The sequence below is a fragment of the Rana temporaria genome, chromosome 6 (genome assembly GCF_905171775.1).
Source record: "Rana temporaria chromosome 6, aRanTem1.1, whole genome shotgun sequence".
Classification (NCBI taxonomy): Eukaryota; Metazoa; Chordata; class Amphibia; order Anura; family Ranidae; genus Rana; species Rana temporaria.
The window spans coordinates 10,225,199-10,245,044 of NC_053494.1; the positions used below are offsets into that span (position 1 = coordinate 10,225,199).

Consider the following 19,846-nt stretch of genomic DNA (forward strand, 5'->3'; position numbering starts at 1 on the left):
AGGGATGGTGGGAACCCCTCATAATGGGCACAGCAGGTGTACAGACCCGGGAACTCAGCACAGGGATGGTGGGAACCCCCCATAATGGGCACAGCAGGTGTACAGACCAAGGAAATCAGCACAGGGATGGTGGGAAATGGTCATTCTGCTCCTTGGCAGTAAGGTTTTCAGGTTGCTGGTTCCTTAGCTCATGTGCTTCCAGAAGACCGGTGGGGCTAGAGTTGCTTCGCTGAATCCTGTGGAGGACCCTGGCAGGGGTCCCTTGGATAGGCCTCAGCCTGTGGAAGATACTGAGCCTGGTCCAAGGAAAGATGAGTCCCTGTCTGCCTTTAGAGCGGACAGGGATTGATAAAGAGGAGGAGAAAGCGGTAGCTTTGAAGGCTGAACTTAGGAAGAAAAAACTGATTTGTGCCAAAGTGTACAGCAAGAAGAGACCGGTACTGAGGCCTGAGTTAAAGGACTTGGAGCAAGCTGTGAGGAAGCAGAAAGAACTGGTGAGCTCTCTGAAGGAGAATAGCGGAGCATTTAAAGAGAAATATAGGAATGAGGAACGTTTCAGCCAGATGAGGAGAGGAGCTGATTCCTGCATGGAGAGTCAGTGAAGAGATGCAGGCACTGACAGAGTCAACAGAGAATGAGAAAGTGGGCCCAGAGGATGAGCCCAGTCCTTCAACACCTCAGGCATCTGCTGAGCCCTCAATGGCGGAGGAGTGTCATGCTCGTCCCTTCCCTTGGACTACGGGAGAGTCAGGACAGCTGGCTTCCCTCCTCTCCTTCCCACTAACAGCTGCAAGGACACAATAGGATCCTTCAGGATAGCGAGTATGGAAAGGGTCCAGCAAAAATGTCACATTTACCAGTCCATTTCTTTCCTGAATGAACACAATGAGCGATCGGTACTTATCACTCAGTGGGATTGATTTAATAAAACTGGAAAGTGCAAATTCTGGTGTAGCTGTGTATGGTAGCCAATCAGCTTCTAATTTCAGCGTGTTCAGTTAAGCATTGACAATAAAACTTGGAAGCTGATTGGTTTCTATGCAGAGCTGCACCAGATTTTTTCACTCCAGTTTTAGTAAATAAACCCCAATGTGTTCATACATAAATGAAGCATAGTAAACTGTGTTTTTTTTGGGGGGGGGGGGGGGTGTCAGGTTGGCTGTATGTGGCCTCATGGTTTCTAACAGCAGCCCTGGTACCTGGTACCATCCACCTGTACAGTCTTGTCCTCTTAAATTGTATGATAATTAAAAAAGAAATCTCCTTTCTGCCATCTATAAAGATAAACTTCATATTAAACCCCTTTGGTTCTTCCTTCCTCTTTTATTTTTTTCTCGTAACTATCAATCTCCACAACCACCAGACCACCCTTCCTGGGTGCCTCCCTGTTTTCGGCGTTTGTGGTCTGGCTATGACTCAGCCCATATCTCTCTGTCGGTACAGATTACACTACACACGTCAATCTGCGCTGAAGGTTTATGTAGGCAGATTTCGTCTACAAGCAGACATAGTATGCCAATCTCCCTTTAGCCATCCGAAACAGGAAATAGATATTTAATCACACTTCCTGTCTAGAGATTTCTGGGTATGTTTAGATGGACCTGAAAAATAACAGAGTCTGCTGGTAAATGACAGGGGCCAAAAAAAAAAAAAATAGATTTAAAGATAAAAAAATCCAAAAACGAGAATTTCCATCAATAGCTATTCGAAGATTTGCCGTACATTAGCCAGCATATAGTTCTCTTGATATATAAACTCCTTCCTATGATTGTTGCCTATACAATAAACCCTTCAAAAGAGATTTGTCATTGTCTGCACTGTCAATTTACACTTGAAGACCAGGGGCTAGATTCAAGTAGCCCGCCGTAAGTTTGTGCGGGCGTAGCGTATGTTATTTACGCTACGCCGCCGCAACTTAGACAGGCAAGTGCAGTATTCACAAAGCACTTGCTCCGTAAGTTGCGGCAGCGTAGCTTAAATCAGCCGGCGTAAGCGCGCCGAATTCAAATTTGCAAGAGGTGGGCGTGTTTTATGTAAATAAAACATGACCCCACGTAAATGAGGTCTTTAACGAACGGCGCATGCACCGTTCGTGAAAGAATCCCAGTGCGCATGCTCGAAGTTCCGCCGCAAATCGTCAATGTTTTCAACGTGGACGTAATTTACGCAAAGCCCTATTCGCGAACGACTTACGCAAACGACGTAAAAAATTCAAAATTTGACGCGGGAATGACGTCCATACTTAACATTGCGTACGCCTCATAGAAGCAGGAGCAACGTTACGCCGGAAAAGCCTTACGCAAACGACGTAAAAAATTCCGCCGGGAGCACGTACGTTTGTGAATTGGCGTATCTGGGTCATTTGCATATTCTACGCCGAAAATGACGGAAGCGCCACCTAGCGGCCAAATATGCACCCTAAGATACGACGGCGTAAGAGACTTACGCCAGTCGGATCTTAGGCTAATTCCGGCGTATCTAGCTTTCTGAATACAGAAACAAGATACGCCGACGCAGCTTTGAATTTACGCGGCGTATCTATGGATACGCCGACGTAAATCCTTGCTGAATCTAGCCCCAGGACTTTTCTGGGACTTTTTGTTTACAAGTTTAAAGCGGAGTTTCACCCAGAAATGGAACTTCCGCTGATCCGGTTCCTCCCCCCCTCTGGTGCCACACTTGGCACCTTTCGGGTGGGGGACTGGAAGCAGATGGGCCAGGGAGGGGCAGCTGGCATCCAATGACATCAGCAACAAAGATGGTGGCACTGGACCCATTGTGCGCGATAGCGGTGGGTCACAGCGGAGCAACGCCGGATTCGCCGTCTGGGTGAGTATGTGAATTGTGCAGAACACCAGCAAATAAATGTAAGAGGGGGGAATAAAAAAAGTGAAGTTCCTGTTTATCCTTCACCATAATGTAAGGTCCAATCCAGCGATTTTCCACAGTTCCCAGGGGAAACTTTCGCTGTTTTTTTAGCCCGTTTTTTGGACGTTCGAAAAAAAAAAATTTTGACAGAACTTTTTTCTTGCCATCAACAAATTTTGCTTGAAAACCCTAATGCGTACACACGACCATTTTTCGGGTTCTAAAAAATTAAGTTTTTAAGGGTCTAGAAAAAACAAAGTTTTTTTCAACCCGATCATTAAAACGGCCTTGCCTACACACGATCGTGAAAAAAAAATGCTCTAGCGAAGCGCGGTGACGTACAACACGTACGACGGCACTATAACGGGGAAGTTTATTTCGGATGGCACCACCCTTTGGGCTGCTTTAGCTGATTTCATGTTAGTAAAAGACGATTCGCGCTTTTCTGTCTGTTACAGCGTGATGAATGTGCTTACGCTAGTTTTACCAGAACGAGCGCTCCCGTCTCATAACTTGCTTCTGAGCATGCGCGTTTTTTTCACGTCGTTAAAGCCCACACACAGCCATTTTTTACAACCTTAAAAACGTTGTGAAAAAATAGAGCATGTTCGGAAAAAAAATTGCCAATTTTTTAGATCGTGAAAAATGCTCTGGAGCCCACACACGATCGTTTTTAATGACATTAAAAAAAACGTAATTTTTTAGAACCCGAAAAATTTCCCAAAAGAAAAACAGAGAATTGTGACAATTAATATCTTTTTCTTTGAGTCCATAGAACGACACAGGTCCCACCTCTTAGCCCTTTGTAGTGTTGGTTTACAAAACCACGCCAGATTGGCTACACGTTGGGTTATACGAAGGGTGGCGTTCAACAGATTTTTCTAGTTTGCCAGTGTCCACCTCCTGAAAGAAACGGCATAGTCCATCTATATATGAATACTTCTACTGTGTCCTTTAAGGAACTCCAAGAAAAAAAGAACACAGAAATGTTATTTCTTGGCCAGATTGATCATCCAGGGATTGATGTCTTGACACCCTATGTCGTGCCTTTGGCCTATAAGGAAATGCAGTAATATCTTCTGGACTTGTAATTCAAATAATGTCCACTAGATGTCACTCTTAACAAAGGACTGTTGATGGGCAAGTTCTATGGTAATGTACATTTCCTGTTGTGTTATTGAAAACTGTCTTCACTTCCTATCATCTCTCCTTCATCTCCTTTCCACTGGACACTGGACAGTCCACATGGAGTCAGCTAAGCCTGCACCTTATGTTTCCTAAATCTTGATCCTCCTGGGACAGCATCGCTGGTATGATAAAGACTGTTTATCTATATGCCTAATATACATTTGTTTGTGTTCATATAATTCTTATATGTTCATTTATTTGTTTATCTCTAGTTTCACCATTATTCATCTTATATGGCCACCATCTGTTCACCGTAATAAAGATCCAAAGTTACAGACAGTCTGGTTATTTAGCATGCAAGGTTTAAGCTGTATGTTGAGCTACATATACGCCAGGGGCAAACGTGTAGCGAGAACAGAACACCCTGTCTCGTTAAAAGTGGTCTTGGTTCTTATTTGGGCAAATAATACAGATGTGATGTCCTTGGTCTTGGGGCCCATTTAGATTATGTGCCTTAATCTAGGCTTACCTGTAGGTAAACGTAGTCAGAGAGGGTTTACAACCACTTTAACCAGGACCAGTGCAGATATTCATTTGAGTAGAGTTGCCCCTTAACCTCAAAACAAAACTTTTTAACCACTTAAGGACCCCTTCATGCCGATTTACGCCGGCAGAATGGCACGGCTGGGCATATCAACGTATATGTACGTTGCCCTTTAAGCCCAGCTGTGGGGGTCACGCGCGCCGTGGGCGCGTGGACACGCAACCCGGTCCGAAGCTCCACGGCCGCGGGACTCGCGGACCCGTTAGCCGCTGGAGTCCTGCGATCGGTCCCCAGAGCTGAAGAACGGGGAGAGCTGTGTGTAAACACAGCTTCCCCGTTCTTCACTGTGGCGCCGTCATCGATCGTGTGTTCCCTGATATAGGGAATCACAATCAATGATGTCACACCTACAGCCACACACCCCTACAGTTAGAAACACACATGAGGTCGCACATAACCCCATTAGCGCCCCCTTGTGGTTAACTCCCAAACTGCAACTGTCATTTTCACAGTAATCAGTGCATTTTAAATGCATTTGTTGCTGTGAAAATGACAATGGTCCCAAAAATGTGTCAAAATTGTCCGAAGTGTCCGCCATAATGTCACAGTCACGAAAAAAATCGCTGATCGCCGCCATTAGTAGTAAAAAAAAAATATTAATAAAAATGCAATAAAACTATCCCCTATTTTGTAAACGCTATAAATTTTGCGCAAACCAACTGATAAACGCTTATTGCGATTTTTTTTTTACCAAAAATATGTAGAAGAATACGTATCGGCCTAACCTGAGGAAACATTTTTTTTTATATATATTTTTGGGGGATATTTATTATAGCAAAAAGTAAAAAATATTGCTATTTTTTCAAAATTTCCGCTCTATTTTTGTTTATAGCGCAAAAAAAATAAAAACCGCAGAGGTGATCAAATACCACCAAAAGAGAAAGCTCTATTTGTGGGAAATAAAGGATGTCAATTTTGTTTCGCACGACCGCGCAATTGTCAGTTAAAGCGACACAGTGCCGAATCGCAAAAACTGGCCGGGTCCTTTAGCTGCCTAAAGGTCCGGGTCTTAAGTGGTTAATATCACAATTGCTTTAACTCTTTCACTGCCAGAGCCCTTTTTTTTTTGTTTTGTTTTTTGTACACATGCTTAAAAAGTAACAAAAATTAGGAGGTTGGGGACTTTGAATGAGGCACATAAGTGAAACAATGGATCAGTTTGAAAAAAGCAAGTTTAATAAAATGAATACAGGTTATACAAATATCTTGGCCAGCAGGCTCCATATAAAGATATAAGTTAACATCAAATATAAAAAAATAGCTAAATCACATCATATATGATAACGTAATGCATCTAGGATGGCCTATAGATTAGAATGGCCCGTTGGCTCGACGCGTTTCGGCGACTATAACGCCTCATCAGGAGCAATGCATATAATCTGAAAAAAATATATTATATATGTAAGAGGGCCAGTAAAATGTATTAAAGACTCTCCAATTGGGGCACAATAGAATATAAGGGGGAAGAAAACGAATAAGGATATGGAGGAAGGAGATAATCCTGCCTCATACTTACACATTAAAGCACGCAATGTGCTGGTGGGGCGCCATACCGGCGGAAATCACCCTGCATCCCGCCCCGGGAGCTGAGGGGGAGGAGGAGCCCCAAGGAAACCGGACCCCAACATTGAACCTCCAACGGGATGGTAAAGCCCACACTGGCACTGTAGACGATGCTGGGAAGTGGCCTTGGAGGTGTCTAAGGAAATATGAGGGAAGAAAGTGTAAGGAAGGTAAGAAGTATGCAATTATATAAGCTCGGGGTCATGAGCATTGTAATGTCTTTACTACATTTTACTGGCCCTACATATATATATAATATATAATATATTTTTTTCAGATTATATGCATCGCTCCTGATGAGGCGATATCGTCGCCGAAACACGTCGAGCCAAAAGGCCATTCTAATCTATAGGCCATCCTAGATGCATTACGTGATCATATATGTGATTTAGCTATTTTTTTATATTTGATGTTAACTTATATCTTTATATGGAGCCTGCTGGCCAAGATATTTGTATAACCTGTGTTCATTTTATTAACTACTTGCCGACCGCCGTTATACGTCATCACTTTAAAGAAGAATATCTCGGTAACGGCAGCAGCTGCTGCCACAATCGAGATATTCATCTCTTCAGTGGGCGGTCCGGTACACGATAACGGCGGTCTCCGCGGCGGATTCACCGCGAGATCGCCGTTATCGGTCGCTCTCCCGCGCGCTCCGACGCTTACCGTAGCCGTCGGTAGCGGCGGAGGGGATCGGGACCATTCGGCAGCTGAGCGGGGACGAGACTGAAGGAAAAATCTCCTTCACCCGTCCCCATAGCTCTTCTGGGCGGAAGTGACGTCAAAACGTCAGTCCCGCCCAGCCTCTTAAAGCAACATTTAATTTTTTTTGTCATTTGAAAAAATGACATTTCCAAATGTTTTATTTTTTTTTTGCATTTAAGCCCAAATATGAGATCCGAGGTCTTTTTGACCCCAGATCTCATATTTAAGAGGACCTGTCATGCTTTTTTCTATTACAAGGGATGTTTACATTCCTTGTAATAGGAATAAAAGTGATAATTTTTTATTTATTTTTTTATTTCAGTGTTAAAAATTGTAAAATAAATAAAAATAAATGCGAAAACCCCAAAAAATATTTTTTTAAATCGCCCCGTCCCGACGAGCTCGCGCGTAGAAGCGAACGTATACGCGAGTAGCGCCCGCATATGAAAACGGTATTCAAACCACACATGTGAGGTATCGCCGCGATTGGTAGAGTGAGAGCAATAATTCTAGCCCTAGACCTCCTCTGTAACTCAAAAAATGCAACCTGTAGAATTTTTTAAACGTCGCCTATCAAGATTTTTAAGGGTAAAAGTTTGACACCATGCCACCAGCGGGCGCAATTTTTAAGCGTGACATGTTGGGTATCATTTTACTCGGCGTAACATTATCTTTCACAATATATAAAAAAATTGGGCCAAATTTATTGTTGTCTTATTTTTTAATTTAAAAAACTTTTTTCCAAAAAAAGTGCGCTTGTAAGATCGCTGCGCAAATATGGTGTGACAAAAAGTATTGCAATGACTGCCATTTTATTCTCTAGGGTGTTAGAAAAAAAATATATAATGTTTGGGGGTTTTAAGTAATTTTCTAGCAAAAAAAAATGTTTTAGTCTCGTAAACACCGAATCTGAAAAACAGGCCCGTGGCTAAAGTGGTTAAACTTGCTTTTTTCAAACTGATCCATTGTTCCACTTATGTGCCTCATTCAAAGTCCTGAACCTCCTCCTTTTTGTTATTAAATTGATTTAATAATATGAGGTGATCCACAGTTCATTGTATATTACCAGGATGTGTTATGTGGGGGAGGGGTGGATTTCTCACTTTTTATACTGTGGATCACCTCATATTATGATAAACATAACATAACATATGATAAACATGTCCAAGCTAGATATGTAAATAACCTGTCACTCAAAGCAAGGAGAGAGGAAAGGACTTTTTATTTAGACAGGTTTTTATCTGGAAGTCTGTTCATTTTCACTGAACAATAAAAGAGGATTGCTCAGAGCTGTATTAACTCTGTGTGGCAAGACTGGGCACAGATGATAGGAAATCTTATACTCTACATTGTGACATAAAACATTTTTTTTGGGGGTTTACATCCACTTTAAGATCTATAGAGGAATCAGGACCTCCTTCCTCCTGCTGGTGACCCCTCTAGTGATAACTACAGATCTATAAAGAGCAGGGGTCTCAAACCGGTGGCCCTCCAGCTGTTGCGGAACTACAAGTCCCATGAGGCATTTCAAGGCTGACAGTTACAAGCATGACTCCCACAGGCAGAGGGATGATGGGACTTGTAGTTCTGCAACAGCTGGAGGGCCACCAGTTTGTGATCCCTGATATAGAGGAATATAAAGATCTACTGTATATAGAGAATCAGGACCTCCTTCCTCCTGCTGGTGACCCCTCTAGTGATATAAAGATGTATATAGAGGAATCAGGATCTCATTCCTCCTGCTGGTGACCCCTCTAGTGATATAAAGATCTATATAGAGGAATCAGGACCTCCTTCCTCCTGCTGGTGACCCCTCTAGTGATATAAAGATCTATATAGAGGAATCAGGACCTCCTTCCTCCTGCTGGTGACCCCTCTAGTGATATGAAGATCTATATAGAGGAATCAGGACCTCCTTCCTCCGGCTGGTGATCCCTCTAGTGATATAAAGATCTATATAGAGGGATCAGGACCCCCTTCCTCCTGCTGGTGACCCCTCTAGTGATATAAAGATGTATATAGAGGAATCAGGATCTCATTCCTCCTGCTGGTGACCCCTCTAGTGATATAAAGATCTATATAGAGGGATCAGGACCTCCTTCCTCCTGCTGCTGATCCCTCTAGTGATATAAAGATCTATATAGAGGAATCAGGACCTCCTTCCTCCTGCTGGTGATCCCTCTAGTGATATAAAGATCTATATAGAGGAATCAGGACCTCCTTCCTCCTGCTGGTGACCCCTCTAGTGATATAAAGATCTATATAGAGGGATCAGGACCTCTTCTCCCCCATTGAGGATCCCTCTAGTGATACCTAAAGATCTGTATAGGATAATCAGGCTCCTGTTGGTATTCCATCATTCAAGCGGAGGTTCACCCGTACATAACTCTTTTTCCCCTTAGCTTCATGCTCGTTTTGTCTAGGGGAATCGGCTAGTTGTTTTAAAATATGATCCGTACTTACCGTTTACGAGATGCATCTTCTCCGTCGCTTCCGGGTATGGGCTGCGGGAGCGGGCGTTCCTTCTTGATTGACAGTCTTCCGAGAGGCTTCCGACGGTCGCATCCATCGCGTCACGATTTTCTGAAAGAAGCCGAACGTCGGTGCGCAGTATAGAGCCTCACCGACGTTCGGCTTCTTTCGGCTACGAGTGACGCGATGGATGCGACCGTCGGAAGCCTCTCGGAAGGCTGTCAATCAAGAAGGAACGCCCGCTCCCGAAGACCCATACCCGGAAGCGACGGAGAAGATGCATCTCGAAAACGGGTAAGTACGGATCATGTTTTAAAACAACTAGCCGATTCCCCTAGACCGAACGAGCATCCATCTAGGGGGAAAAGGGAAAAAAATATATAATTGGGTGAACTCCCGCTTTCACTTGCATCTACAACTGAAGAAGGACCAAAGACAAGATGGGGGCCTCCAAGTCACACAGCCGCTTTGTAGGCCGCAGTGGACAATTGTTTTGAGTTCCTGGTTTGGACATCCCATGTGGTGCAAGAACTTGTTTTTTTGGTCGTCGAGAATTTATTAAGAATTATGATTTATCTGCTGTAACGGGAAGTGGCAAACCCTAAGCAAGAAAGATAACACATAACATATACAGTAGATCATTCTAAGGAAACGAGGCCGTTGTGGTCAATTACATAAAGGAGAGTCAATAATAATTTATCAGACGCGTCATTTCCATGTAATTCGTATTTGTTCTAGAATGTCAGAGGTAGTCTGGATAGCCTCCTGAGTGGCGCCCTCCAGAGGGTTTTGGATGCCAGCGCTCCTCCATCAGCTATAGCATCATAGTCCACCGAAGGTTCAAAGCCTTCTTGGTCTTACACAGCCGTGGCGTTACTGCGCCACCAGAACTCGTCCAGGTCCCGTAGGGTCACCCGCGGCTGACGGGCGACGACTTCATCCCATTCTGGGGAGAATGCAGGAAGCCGGAGTGGATTCGCCGCTGGTCCCTCCTCCATTAGCAGAGTGGATTGGCTGTGAGAGATTGGAGGCGAGGCCCATAAATCCAGGTCCGCGGGTGCCGACGGCGTGATCCTGCTCCGCCGCGACCTCTGCTGGGACATGTGGGAGACTTTGAAGGACAGTACAACGCAGGTCACCATGAATATGGCAGTGACCAATGCCAGGAAGAACATGATGATGAGACACTGGCTGCAGGGCTGTGGAAACAGCGGCGGCTCCGCGGCGGTGGGGGCCCCACCAGGGATGGTGGCAAAGTCGGCCATGATTATGGAGAGCGGAAACCTGGGACAGGAGACAAATAACAAGGAATGTCAATGGACCAGTCAATTGAAAAATACTGTATATGGGCTGCCATTGATGTTTTACTTATGAAAATGCAAGTTGCCTGGCTGTCATACATACATGCCAAAACAGTATATACAGTACATTTCCTTTTGGGCTTATTTACACCTGCTTGCAAATGTGGCATTTGACATGCTTTTTTAACCACTTAAGCCCCGGACCAAAATGCAGCTAAAGGACCAGGCCCCTTTTTGCAAATCGGCACTGCGTCGCTTTAACTGACAATTGCGCGGTCGTGCGACGTGGCTCCCAAACAAAATTGGCGTCCTTTTTTCCCCACAAATAGAGCTTTCTTTCGGTGGTATTTGATCACCTCTGCGGTTTTTATTTTTTGCGCTATAAACAAAAATAGAGCGACAATTTTGAAAAAAAATTCAATATTTTTTACTTTTTGCTATAATAAATATCCCCCAAAAATATATAAAAAAACATTTTTTTTCCTCAGTTTAGGCCGATACGTATTCTTCTACATATTTTTGGTAAAAAAAAATCGCAATAAGCGCTTATCGGTTGGTTTGCGCAAAATTTATAGCGTTTACAAAATAGGGGATAGTTTTATTGCATTTTTATTAATTATTATTTTTTTTACTACTAATGGCGGCGATCAGCGATTTTTTTCATGACTGCGACATTATGGCGGACACTTCGGACAATTTTGACACATTTTTGGGACCATTGTCATTTTCACAGCAAAAAATGCATTTAAAATGCACTGATTACTGTGAAAATGACAGTTGCAGTTTGGGAGTTAACCACTAGGGGGCGCTGAAGGGGTTATGTGTGACCTGAAGTGTGTTTACAACTGTAGGGGGGTGTGGCTGTAGGTGTGACGTCATCGATTGTGTCCCCCTATAAAAGGGATCACTCGATCGATACGCCGCCACAGTGAAGTACGGGGAAGCCGTGTTTACACACGGCTCTCCCCGTTCTTCAGCTCCGGGGACCGATCGCGGGACTCCAGCTGCGATCGGGTCCGCGGGTCCCCCTGTCACGGAGCTTCGGACCGGGTCGCGGGCGCGCGACCCACGGCTGGGTACAAGTACAGGACGTACCTGTACGTGCATGTGCCCAGCCGTGCCATTCTGCCGACGTATATGTGCAGGAGGAGGGCCTTAAGTGATAAGGATAACTGAACCACTTCACCGGCCGTCAATCTGCTATAGGCTGGGCGGGAAGTGGTTAACCCCTTCCCAGCCAGTGTCATTAGTATAGTGACAGTGCATATTTTTAGCACTGATCACTTAATTAGTGTCACTGGTCCCCAAAAAGTGTCAGTTCGTGTCAGATTGTACGCTGCAATATTGCAGTCCCGCTATAAGTTGCTGATTGCCGCCATTACTAGTAAAAAAAATATATATATATTAAAATATCCCATAGTTTGTAGACGCTAGAACTTTTGCGCAAACCCTTCAATATACGCTTATTGGGATTTTTTTTTACCAAAAATATGTAGCAGAATACATATTGGCCTAAATTGATTATTTTTCTAATTTGTTTATTAGATATATTTTATAACACAAAGTAAAATTTGTATTTATTTTTTATTCAAAATTGTCAATATTTTGCTGTTTATAACGCAAAAAAAAAAAGAAAAACGCAGAGGTGATCAAAAACCACCAAAAGAAAGCACTATTTGTGAGAAAAAAAGGATGTGAAATGTATTTGGGTACAACATCGCAATTGTCAGTTAAAGTAACGCTGTATCGCAAAAAATGGCCTGGTCATGAAAGGGGGTAAATCTTCCTGTAGCACACAACGTGTGTTCATGAACCACAAAGAAGTAAATGGGACCTGAATGCCAACTACACAAGTAGCAGCAATCAATCTTATAGGATTGTATATTGATTCTACTGTGTGTGTGATCACTCCTTCCTATTACTTGTGCAGCTTACTCCATAGGGAGCCATTTGTTCAGCAGCCAATCGCTTTATATTAAATTGCTAGAGGTTTCAGTAGCATGGCAAACAAACGTAATAAATGACCCAAATTTTTGGTAAAATATAAAAGAGGAGGTTGCACCGAGTAAATAGATACCCAACATGCCAAACCTTAACCACTTGGCGCCCGCACCATAGCCGAATGACGGCTACAGCACGGACCCCAAATACTGTGAGGACGCCAATAGACGTCCTCCCCTTTGCACGCTCCCCACACGCCCCTGCAGGGCGCGCGCTGTTATCACCGAGTCACTGAGACTCGGGTGATCACGGATCCGAGTAAGGGGCCATTCTCGACCCCATACCATGTGATCAGCTGTCAGCCAATGACAGCTGATCACGTGATGTAAACACAAGCCGGCGACTTGGCTTGGAAGGGGGGCGCCATCTGGTGGTGGCCGTTGGTATTACAAGTTAAGCATTACAAGTTAAACAGCAATTCTAATGTAATTTTTCACTATTTTCACTGCCATCTTCTTCCCTCTAATTAGAACCCCCAAACATTATATATATTTTTTATCCTAAACACCCTAGAGAATAAAATGGCGATCGTTGCAATACTTTCGCACTTTTTTTGGGAAAAAAAAATACACTTTTTTAATTAAAAAATAAGACAACGGTAAAGTTATCCCCATTTTTTTTAATATCATGAAAGATAATGTTACGCCGAGTAAATTGATACCCAACATGTCACGCTTCAAAATTACGTCCGCTCGTGGAATGGCGTCAAACTTTTACCCTTTAAAATCTTCATAGGCGACATTTAAAAAAATTCTACAGGTTGCATGTTTTGAGTTAGAGGAGGTCTAGGGCTAGAATTATTGCTCTCGCTCTACCAATCGCGGCGATACCTCACATGTGTGGTTTGAACACCGTTTACATATGCGGGCGCTGCTCACGTATGTGTTCGCTTCTGCGCGCAAGCTCGTCGGGACGGGTCGCGTTTTCTGGCTCCTAACTTTTTTAGCTGGCTCCTAGATTCCAGGCAAATTTGTCAACCCTGTATATATATATAAAATGTATTTATTATAGCAAATTGGGTTTAATGGAAATCACTTGATCATCCCTAATAGGAGTATATACACAGATGGCTAGATTAAGGTAGGGGCACGTAAGTTTGTGCGGGCGCAGCGTATGTTATTTACGCTACGCCGCCGCAATTTAGAGAGGCAAGTGCAGTATTCACAAAGCACTTGCTCCGTAAGTTACGGCGGCGTAGCGTAAATCTGCCGGCGTAAGCGCGCCAAATTCAATTTGTCAAGAGGTGGGCGTGTTTTACGTAAATAAAACATGACCCCACGTAAATGACGTTTCTCACGAACGGCGCATGCGCCGGCCGTGGACGTATCCCAGTGCGCATGCTCCTAATCACATCGTAAATAGTCAATGCTTTCGACTGAACGTAATTTACGCAAAGCCCTATTCGCGAACGACGTAAAATTTTCAAAAATCGACGCGGGAACGACATCCATACTTAACATAGGCTACGCCTCATATAGCAGGAGTAACGTTACGCCGGAAACAGACTTACGCAAACGACGTAAAAAAAATCCGCCGGGCGCACGTACGTTTCTGAATCGGCGTATCCAGCCCATTTGCATATTTTACGTTAAAATCGACGGCAGCGCCACCTAGCGGCCAACGTAAATATGCAACTAGGATATGACGGCGTAAGAGAGTTACGCCAGTCGGATCTTAGCCTAATTTCGGCGTATCTTGCTTTCTGAATACAGAAAGAGGATACGCCGGCGCAGCTTTGAATTTACGTGGCGTATCAATAGATACGCCGGCGTAAATTCTTGCTGAATCTAGCCCACAGTGGGCTGGATTCAGTTAGATTTGCGCTTTTTTTACGGAGGCGCAGGGCAACATTTTTGCCCTGCGCCCCCGCAAATTTACTGCGCTGCCCTTGATTCACGGAGCAGTAGCTCCGTAAATTGCGTGGACGCGCCGGCAAAATGCCCGGCATAAGCGCGCGCAATTTAAATGATCCCGTAGGGGGCGGGAATCATTTAAATTAGGCGCGTTCCCGCGCCGATCGTAGAGCGCATGCTCCGTCGGGAAACTTTCCCGACGTGCATTGCGGCAAATGACTTTGCAAGGCTGTCATTTGCTTCAAAGTGAACGTGAATGGCGTCCAGCGCCATTCACGAATCACTTACGCAAACTACGTAAATTTGAAATTTCGCGACGCGGGAACGACGGGTATACGTAACATTGGCTGCCCCTGCTAATAGCAGGGGCAGCCTTACGCGAAAACCACCGTACGGAAACGACGTAAACTGCGTACGCAGGGCTCGCGCAACGTTGTGAATCGGCGTTAGTATGCAATTTGCATACTATACGCTGAGCACAACGGGAACGCCACCTAGCGGCCATCGCAAGAATGCAGCCTAAGATATGCGGGCATAAGAGCCTTATGCCGCGCATATCTTAGGCTGCAGTCGGTGTAACGAGGTTCCTGAATCAGGAGCATGCGTTACGCTGGGGCAAGTAAGCAATTGCGCTGTGTAACTATGGTTACACAGGCGCAATTGCTTCTTGAATCCAGCCCTCTGTGTATATATACACACACACACTCTGCTACACTGTAGCGACCCGTGTCCTGGACCTCAGTATGCCAATGCAGCAATGTCTTACCTGGGCTGAGTATTCATCATACCGGTAAGTATGGGGATTTTTTATGAAGCAGTCAATGTGACTTTCACTGGTGGAGAATCAGTCACGGTTACCAAGTACACATGTACTAGGAAGATTTGTGTTGAATGTCAGCTTTCTATATCCATCCCTATGTATACAGCGCCTCCCCCTATGAGCCCCTCGATGGAGCTGCACCACACACACATTGCAGTGCAGCCGACACATCTCAATGTCAGGGTCTATGCCGCGCTAAAGCTACAGAACACACAATCAAATCTCAGTACAATCATTATCATACCTTATTAAAGGTCCCCTCGTCTCCGCTCCAGTGAAGGTTTAGGGTAGAGGGTGGTGGAAGAGGAAATTGCATCAAAACCACAAAAACTTCTGTGTAAAGCAAACTTCCGTCTCTGAAACCACGTGAGAGGAAGCGTGACGCACGGCGTCCCTACGGTCTGGTCGTCATGCACCCGTCACTAAAACTTTGAGGCAGTCAGGGCACCGGAGTTATTGCTGGAAGGGGAGAACATTTCCCCTCTCTCCCAGTGATCAGACTGTACATTGTAACAAGTCACAAAATGGGAGGCTGGCCTGTGGCAGAAATTTGTGTAAAAAAAAAAAAGCTGTACTGAGCTTTTTCAAGCTGCAAGAGGCCTAACACTATTAGATTTTCGTCTTCAGCTTTACCAAAACCATATAATATGAGGTCAAACCTTAAGAGTTTCAGGCCGGGATCACACTGGTGCGACAAACGCTCCGACATTGGGAGCTCATGTCACATGACGTGTGAAAAATCAATGTTTCCCTATGGGAGCCGTCTTAACTGGTCCGACTTTGAAAATGCTCCCTGTACTACTTTGGTCCGACTTCAGCCCATTGAATATCACTGAAGTCGGAACGCCGTCTTGCATGATCCAACTTTGGCGTGCGGCTTGTGCTCTGCTGATCTTGAGGGGGAACTCCACGCCAAATTAAAAAAAAAAAAAAAAATCGGCATGGGTTCCCCCTCCAAGGCCCTTGGGTCTGGTATGGGTTTAAAAGGGAACCCCTACGCTGAAAAAAAAACGGCTTGGGGGTCCGCCCAAAATTCATACCAGACCCTTATCCGAACACGCAAATGTGTAAACGTGAGATCTAAGGTCTTTTTGACCCTCAGATCTCATATTTAAGAGGACCTGTCATGCTTTTTTTTTATTACAAGGGATGTTTACATTCCTTGTAATAGGAATAAAAATGATCCATTTTTTTTTAAAGGACAGTGTAAAAAAACAAAAAATAAAGAAAAAAAAAATTAAAAGCACCCCGACGAGTTTGCGCACAGAAGCAAACACATACGTGAGGAGCGCCCGCATATGAAAACACTCTTCCCCTACAAGTGCGCAAAGTTTGTTTTCCGGGGGACCGACGGCCGAGGAGCACCGATTTTTCAAAGCCAGGCACCCCTTTTATATACTCCCATGTTAAAATGCAAGTCTAGTCATGGGCACAGTGAGGCATGCAGATGGACCCCCTAGGCTTATACTCGAGTCAGTAAGTTTTCCCTGTTTTTTGTGGTAAAATTAGGTACCTCGGCTTATACTCGAGTTATATACTGCATATGAACATGTAGTAATTGAGAATTAACATAACCAAAACGCTTTATTTTTATTTATTTTTTTTAAATCCAGATTTCTGCTTTAACCACTTAAGACCCGGACCTTTAGGCAACTAAAGAACCCGGACAGTTTTTGCGATTCGGCACTGCGTCGCTTTAACTGACAATTGCGCGGTCGTGCGACGTGGCTCCCAAACAAAATTGGTGTCCTTTTTTTTCCCCCACAAATAGAGCTTTCTTTTGGTGGTATTTGATCACCTCTGCGGTTTTTATTTTTTGCGCTATAAACAAAAATAGAGCGACAATTTTGAAAATGCAAAATTTATAGCGTTTACAAAAATAGGGGATAGTTTTATTGCATTTTTATAAAAAAAATATGTTTTTTTACTAGTAATGGCGGCGATCGGCGATTTTTTTTCGTGACTGAGACCTTATGGCGGACACTTCGGACAATTTAGACACATTTTTGGGACCATTGTTTACTGTGAAAATGACAATTGCAGTTTGGGAGTTAACCACAAGGGGGCGCTGATGGGGTTATGTGTGACCTCATGTCTGTTTCTAACTGTAAGGGGGGTGTGGCTGTAGGTGCGACGTCATCAATTGTGATTCCCTATATAAGGGAACACCCGATCGATCACGGCGCCACAGTGAAGAACGGGGAAGCCGTGTTTACACACAGCTCTCCCCGTTCTTTTTAGCTCCGGGACCGATCACGGGACTCCAGCGGCGATCGGGTCCCGCGGCCGCGGTCACGGAGCTTCGGACCGGGTCACGTGCACGCGACTGGGCTTAAAGGGCAACGTACATATACGTTGATGTGCCCAGCAGTCGTGCCATTCTGCCGACGTATACCAGCGTGAAGGGGTCCTTAAGTGGTTAAAAGGCCCCTGTAATGCACTGCGTAGGTCACAGGGGTCTTCAAACTACGGCCCTCCAGTTGTTCATGAACTACAATTCCCATCATGCTCAGTCATGTCTGTGAATGTCATAGTTTTACAATGCCTCATGGGATTTGTAGTTCCGCAACATCTGGAGGGCCGGAGTTTGAAGATCCCTGGCGTAGGAAGTCATGTGACTGAAGCCCAACCCCCCTTGAAAAGACGACACGACACATCCAGTTTAAAAGGCAGGACAGAGTTTATTTAAGCTGCTGGATCCGACCAACATGCTTGAAATAAATCCTGTAGATGCTAAATTCAAGTTTTCAGGGAACTCGGGTTTTTCACATTTAGGAAAAAAAAACAAAAACAAAGAAAAAAAAAAAAATACAATATTTTAACAAGTCTTCAAACAATCATAATAAAATAAAACACTTAATGGAAGAGGTAGATTATTGAATGGGTTTCAAACCATAGGTACAGTGATATATGTCATTCGCCCTAGCACACGTGATACACATCTGTACACAAAGTTTATAAGTTAAGAATTGGTGAGAATAGGGGAGAGAGAAAACAGTCAAGACGGAGGAGCATCCCTTCTAGCTACCAGCTCTCGACCGGAGGCTGTAACAGGTTCCTCCAGCAGTGCAGGGGGGAGGGGGGGTTCAACATTGTATTACAGTGGAGAGAAATCCTCCCACCCAAATTGCAATATTACCCAGTGACCACAAGACGGCAGCAACACCTACAATTACTAACCCAGCTTGTGGGTCATTTATAGCATTACACCGAGGTTTCAAAAATAAAAATAAAATAAAAAAATCCTCTGTTGCAGTATCACTCGGTGTCCACAAGACAGCTACACACGTCTGCATTATATTGCAGGGAAAAGAAAGAAAACCTGCATTGCAACGGCACTCGGCAACCGCAGAATGGCAGCTGCGCATACAATTGTAATGGAGGAGAAAATTGCTTCATTTGCCATGCCAGCCACAAGATGGCAGCAGCACACAGGCAAAAAGCCTGTAGGAAGAGATTGAACTCCGACTACTACTAGAGGAAATACTAGTTGCAGGGCAGGTTTACCACCGTTCAAGATGAAGAGGTTCCAAGCCCTGGATGGCAGCTTCATCTGGGGGCTTATAACCGCATTTTGTTTTTAAACCGCATTTTAGGGAGGAAATGTTATTGAGTGTCCACTAGATGGCAATCAGGAAATGCCATTGAGTGTCCACTAGATGGCCATCAGGAAATGCCATTGAGTGTCCACTAGATGGCCATCAGGAAATGCCATTGAGTGTCCACTAGATGGCCATCAGGAAATGCCATTGAGTGTCCACTAGATGGCCATCAGGAAATGCCATTGAGTGTCCACTAGATGGCCATCAGGAAATGCCATTGAGTGTCCACTAGATGGCCATCAGGAAATGCCATTGAGTGTCCACTAGATGGCCATCAGGAAATGCCATTGAGTGTCCACTAGATGGCCATCAGGAAATGCCATTGAGTGTCCACTAGATGGCCATCAGGAAATGCCATTGAGTGTCCACTAGATGGCAATCACAGCACAGTGGTCAGCGCTTTTACCTAACAGAAATAGGGTCGCTGTTTCAAATCCCGACCTCGACACCACCTACCTGGAGTTTGCATGTTCTCCCTGTACCTGCGTGGGTTTCCCCCGGGGTACTCCGGTTTCCTCTAGAGCTGCACGATTCTGATCAAAATGAGAATCACGATTCTTTTGCTTGGACTACAGATCACGATTCTCAAAAACTGAATGCCCCCGCCCCCCCCCCCCAAAAAATAAATAAACCTGCGATTTATCTGAAAATATGAATATATAAAAAACAGACCAGTGATATGTCTATAATGTTAAAGACCATATAACTCCTATGGAAAAAGCAGAATCTTTGATTCTGCTTTTTTCATAGGAGTTATACGGTCTTTAACATTATAGACATATCACTGGTCTGTTTTTTATACATCAGAAGCAGTACCGCCAGCAACCATTGGGTGGCGCATGGATACACACAGTTGTATTAATCTTTCTCACAGTTCTGTACATCAGAAGCAGTACCGCCAGCAACCACTGGGTGGCGCATGGATA

General features: G+C 44.4%; 1 long non-coding RNA gene across 1 annotated transcript; it reads right to left on the reverse strand.

The window, feature by feature from the left end:
- Positions 1-9,878: 9,878 nt before the first annotated feature.
- Positions 9,879-15,642, reverse strand: LOC120943052. Its single transcript, XR_005750267.1, has 2 exons — positions 15,563-15,642; positions 9,879-10,627 (listed from the first exon to the last, which is right to left on the reverse strand). It is a non-coding gene; the product is annotated as an uncharacterized LOC120943052 (long non-coding RNA).
- Positions 15,643-19,846: the final 4,204 nt, after the last annotated feature.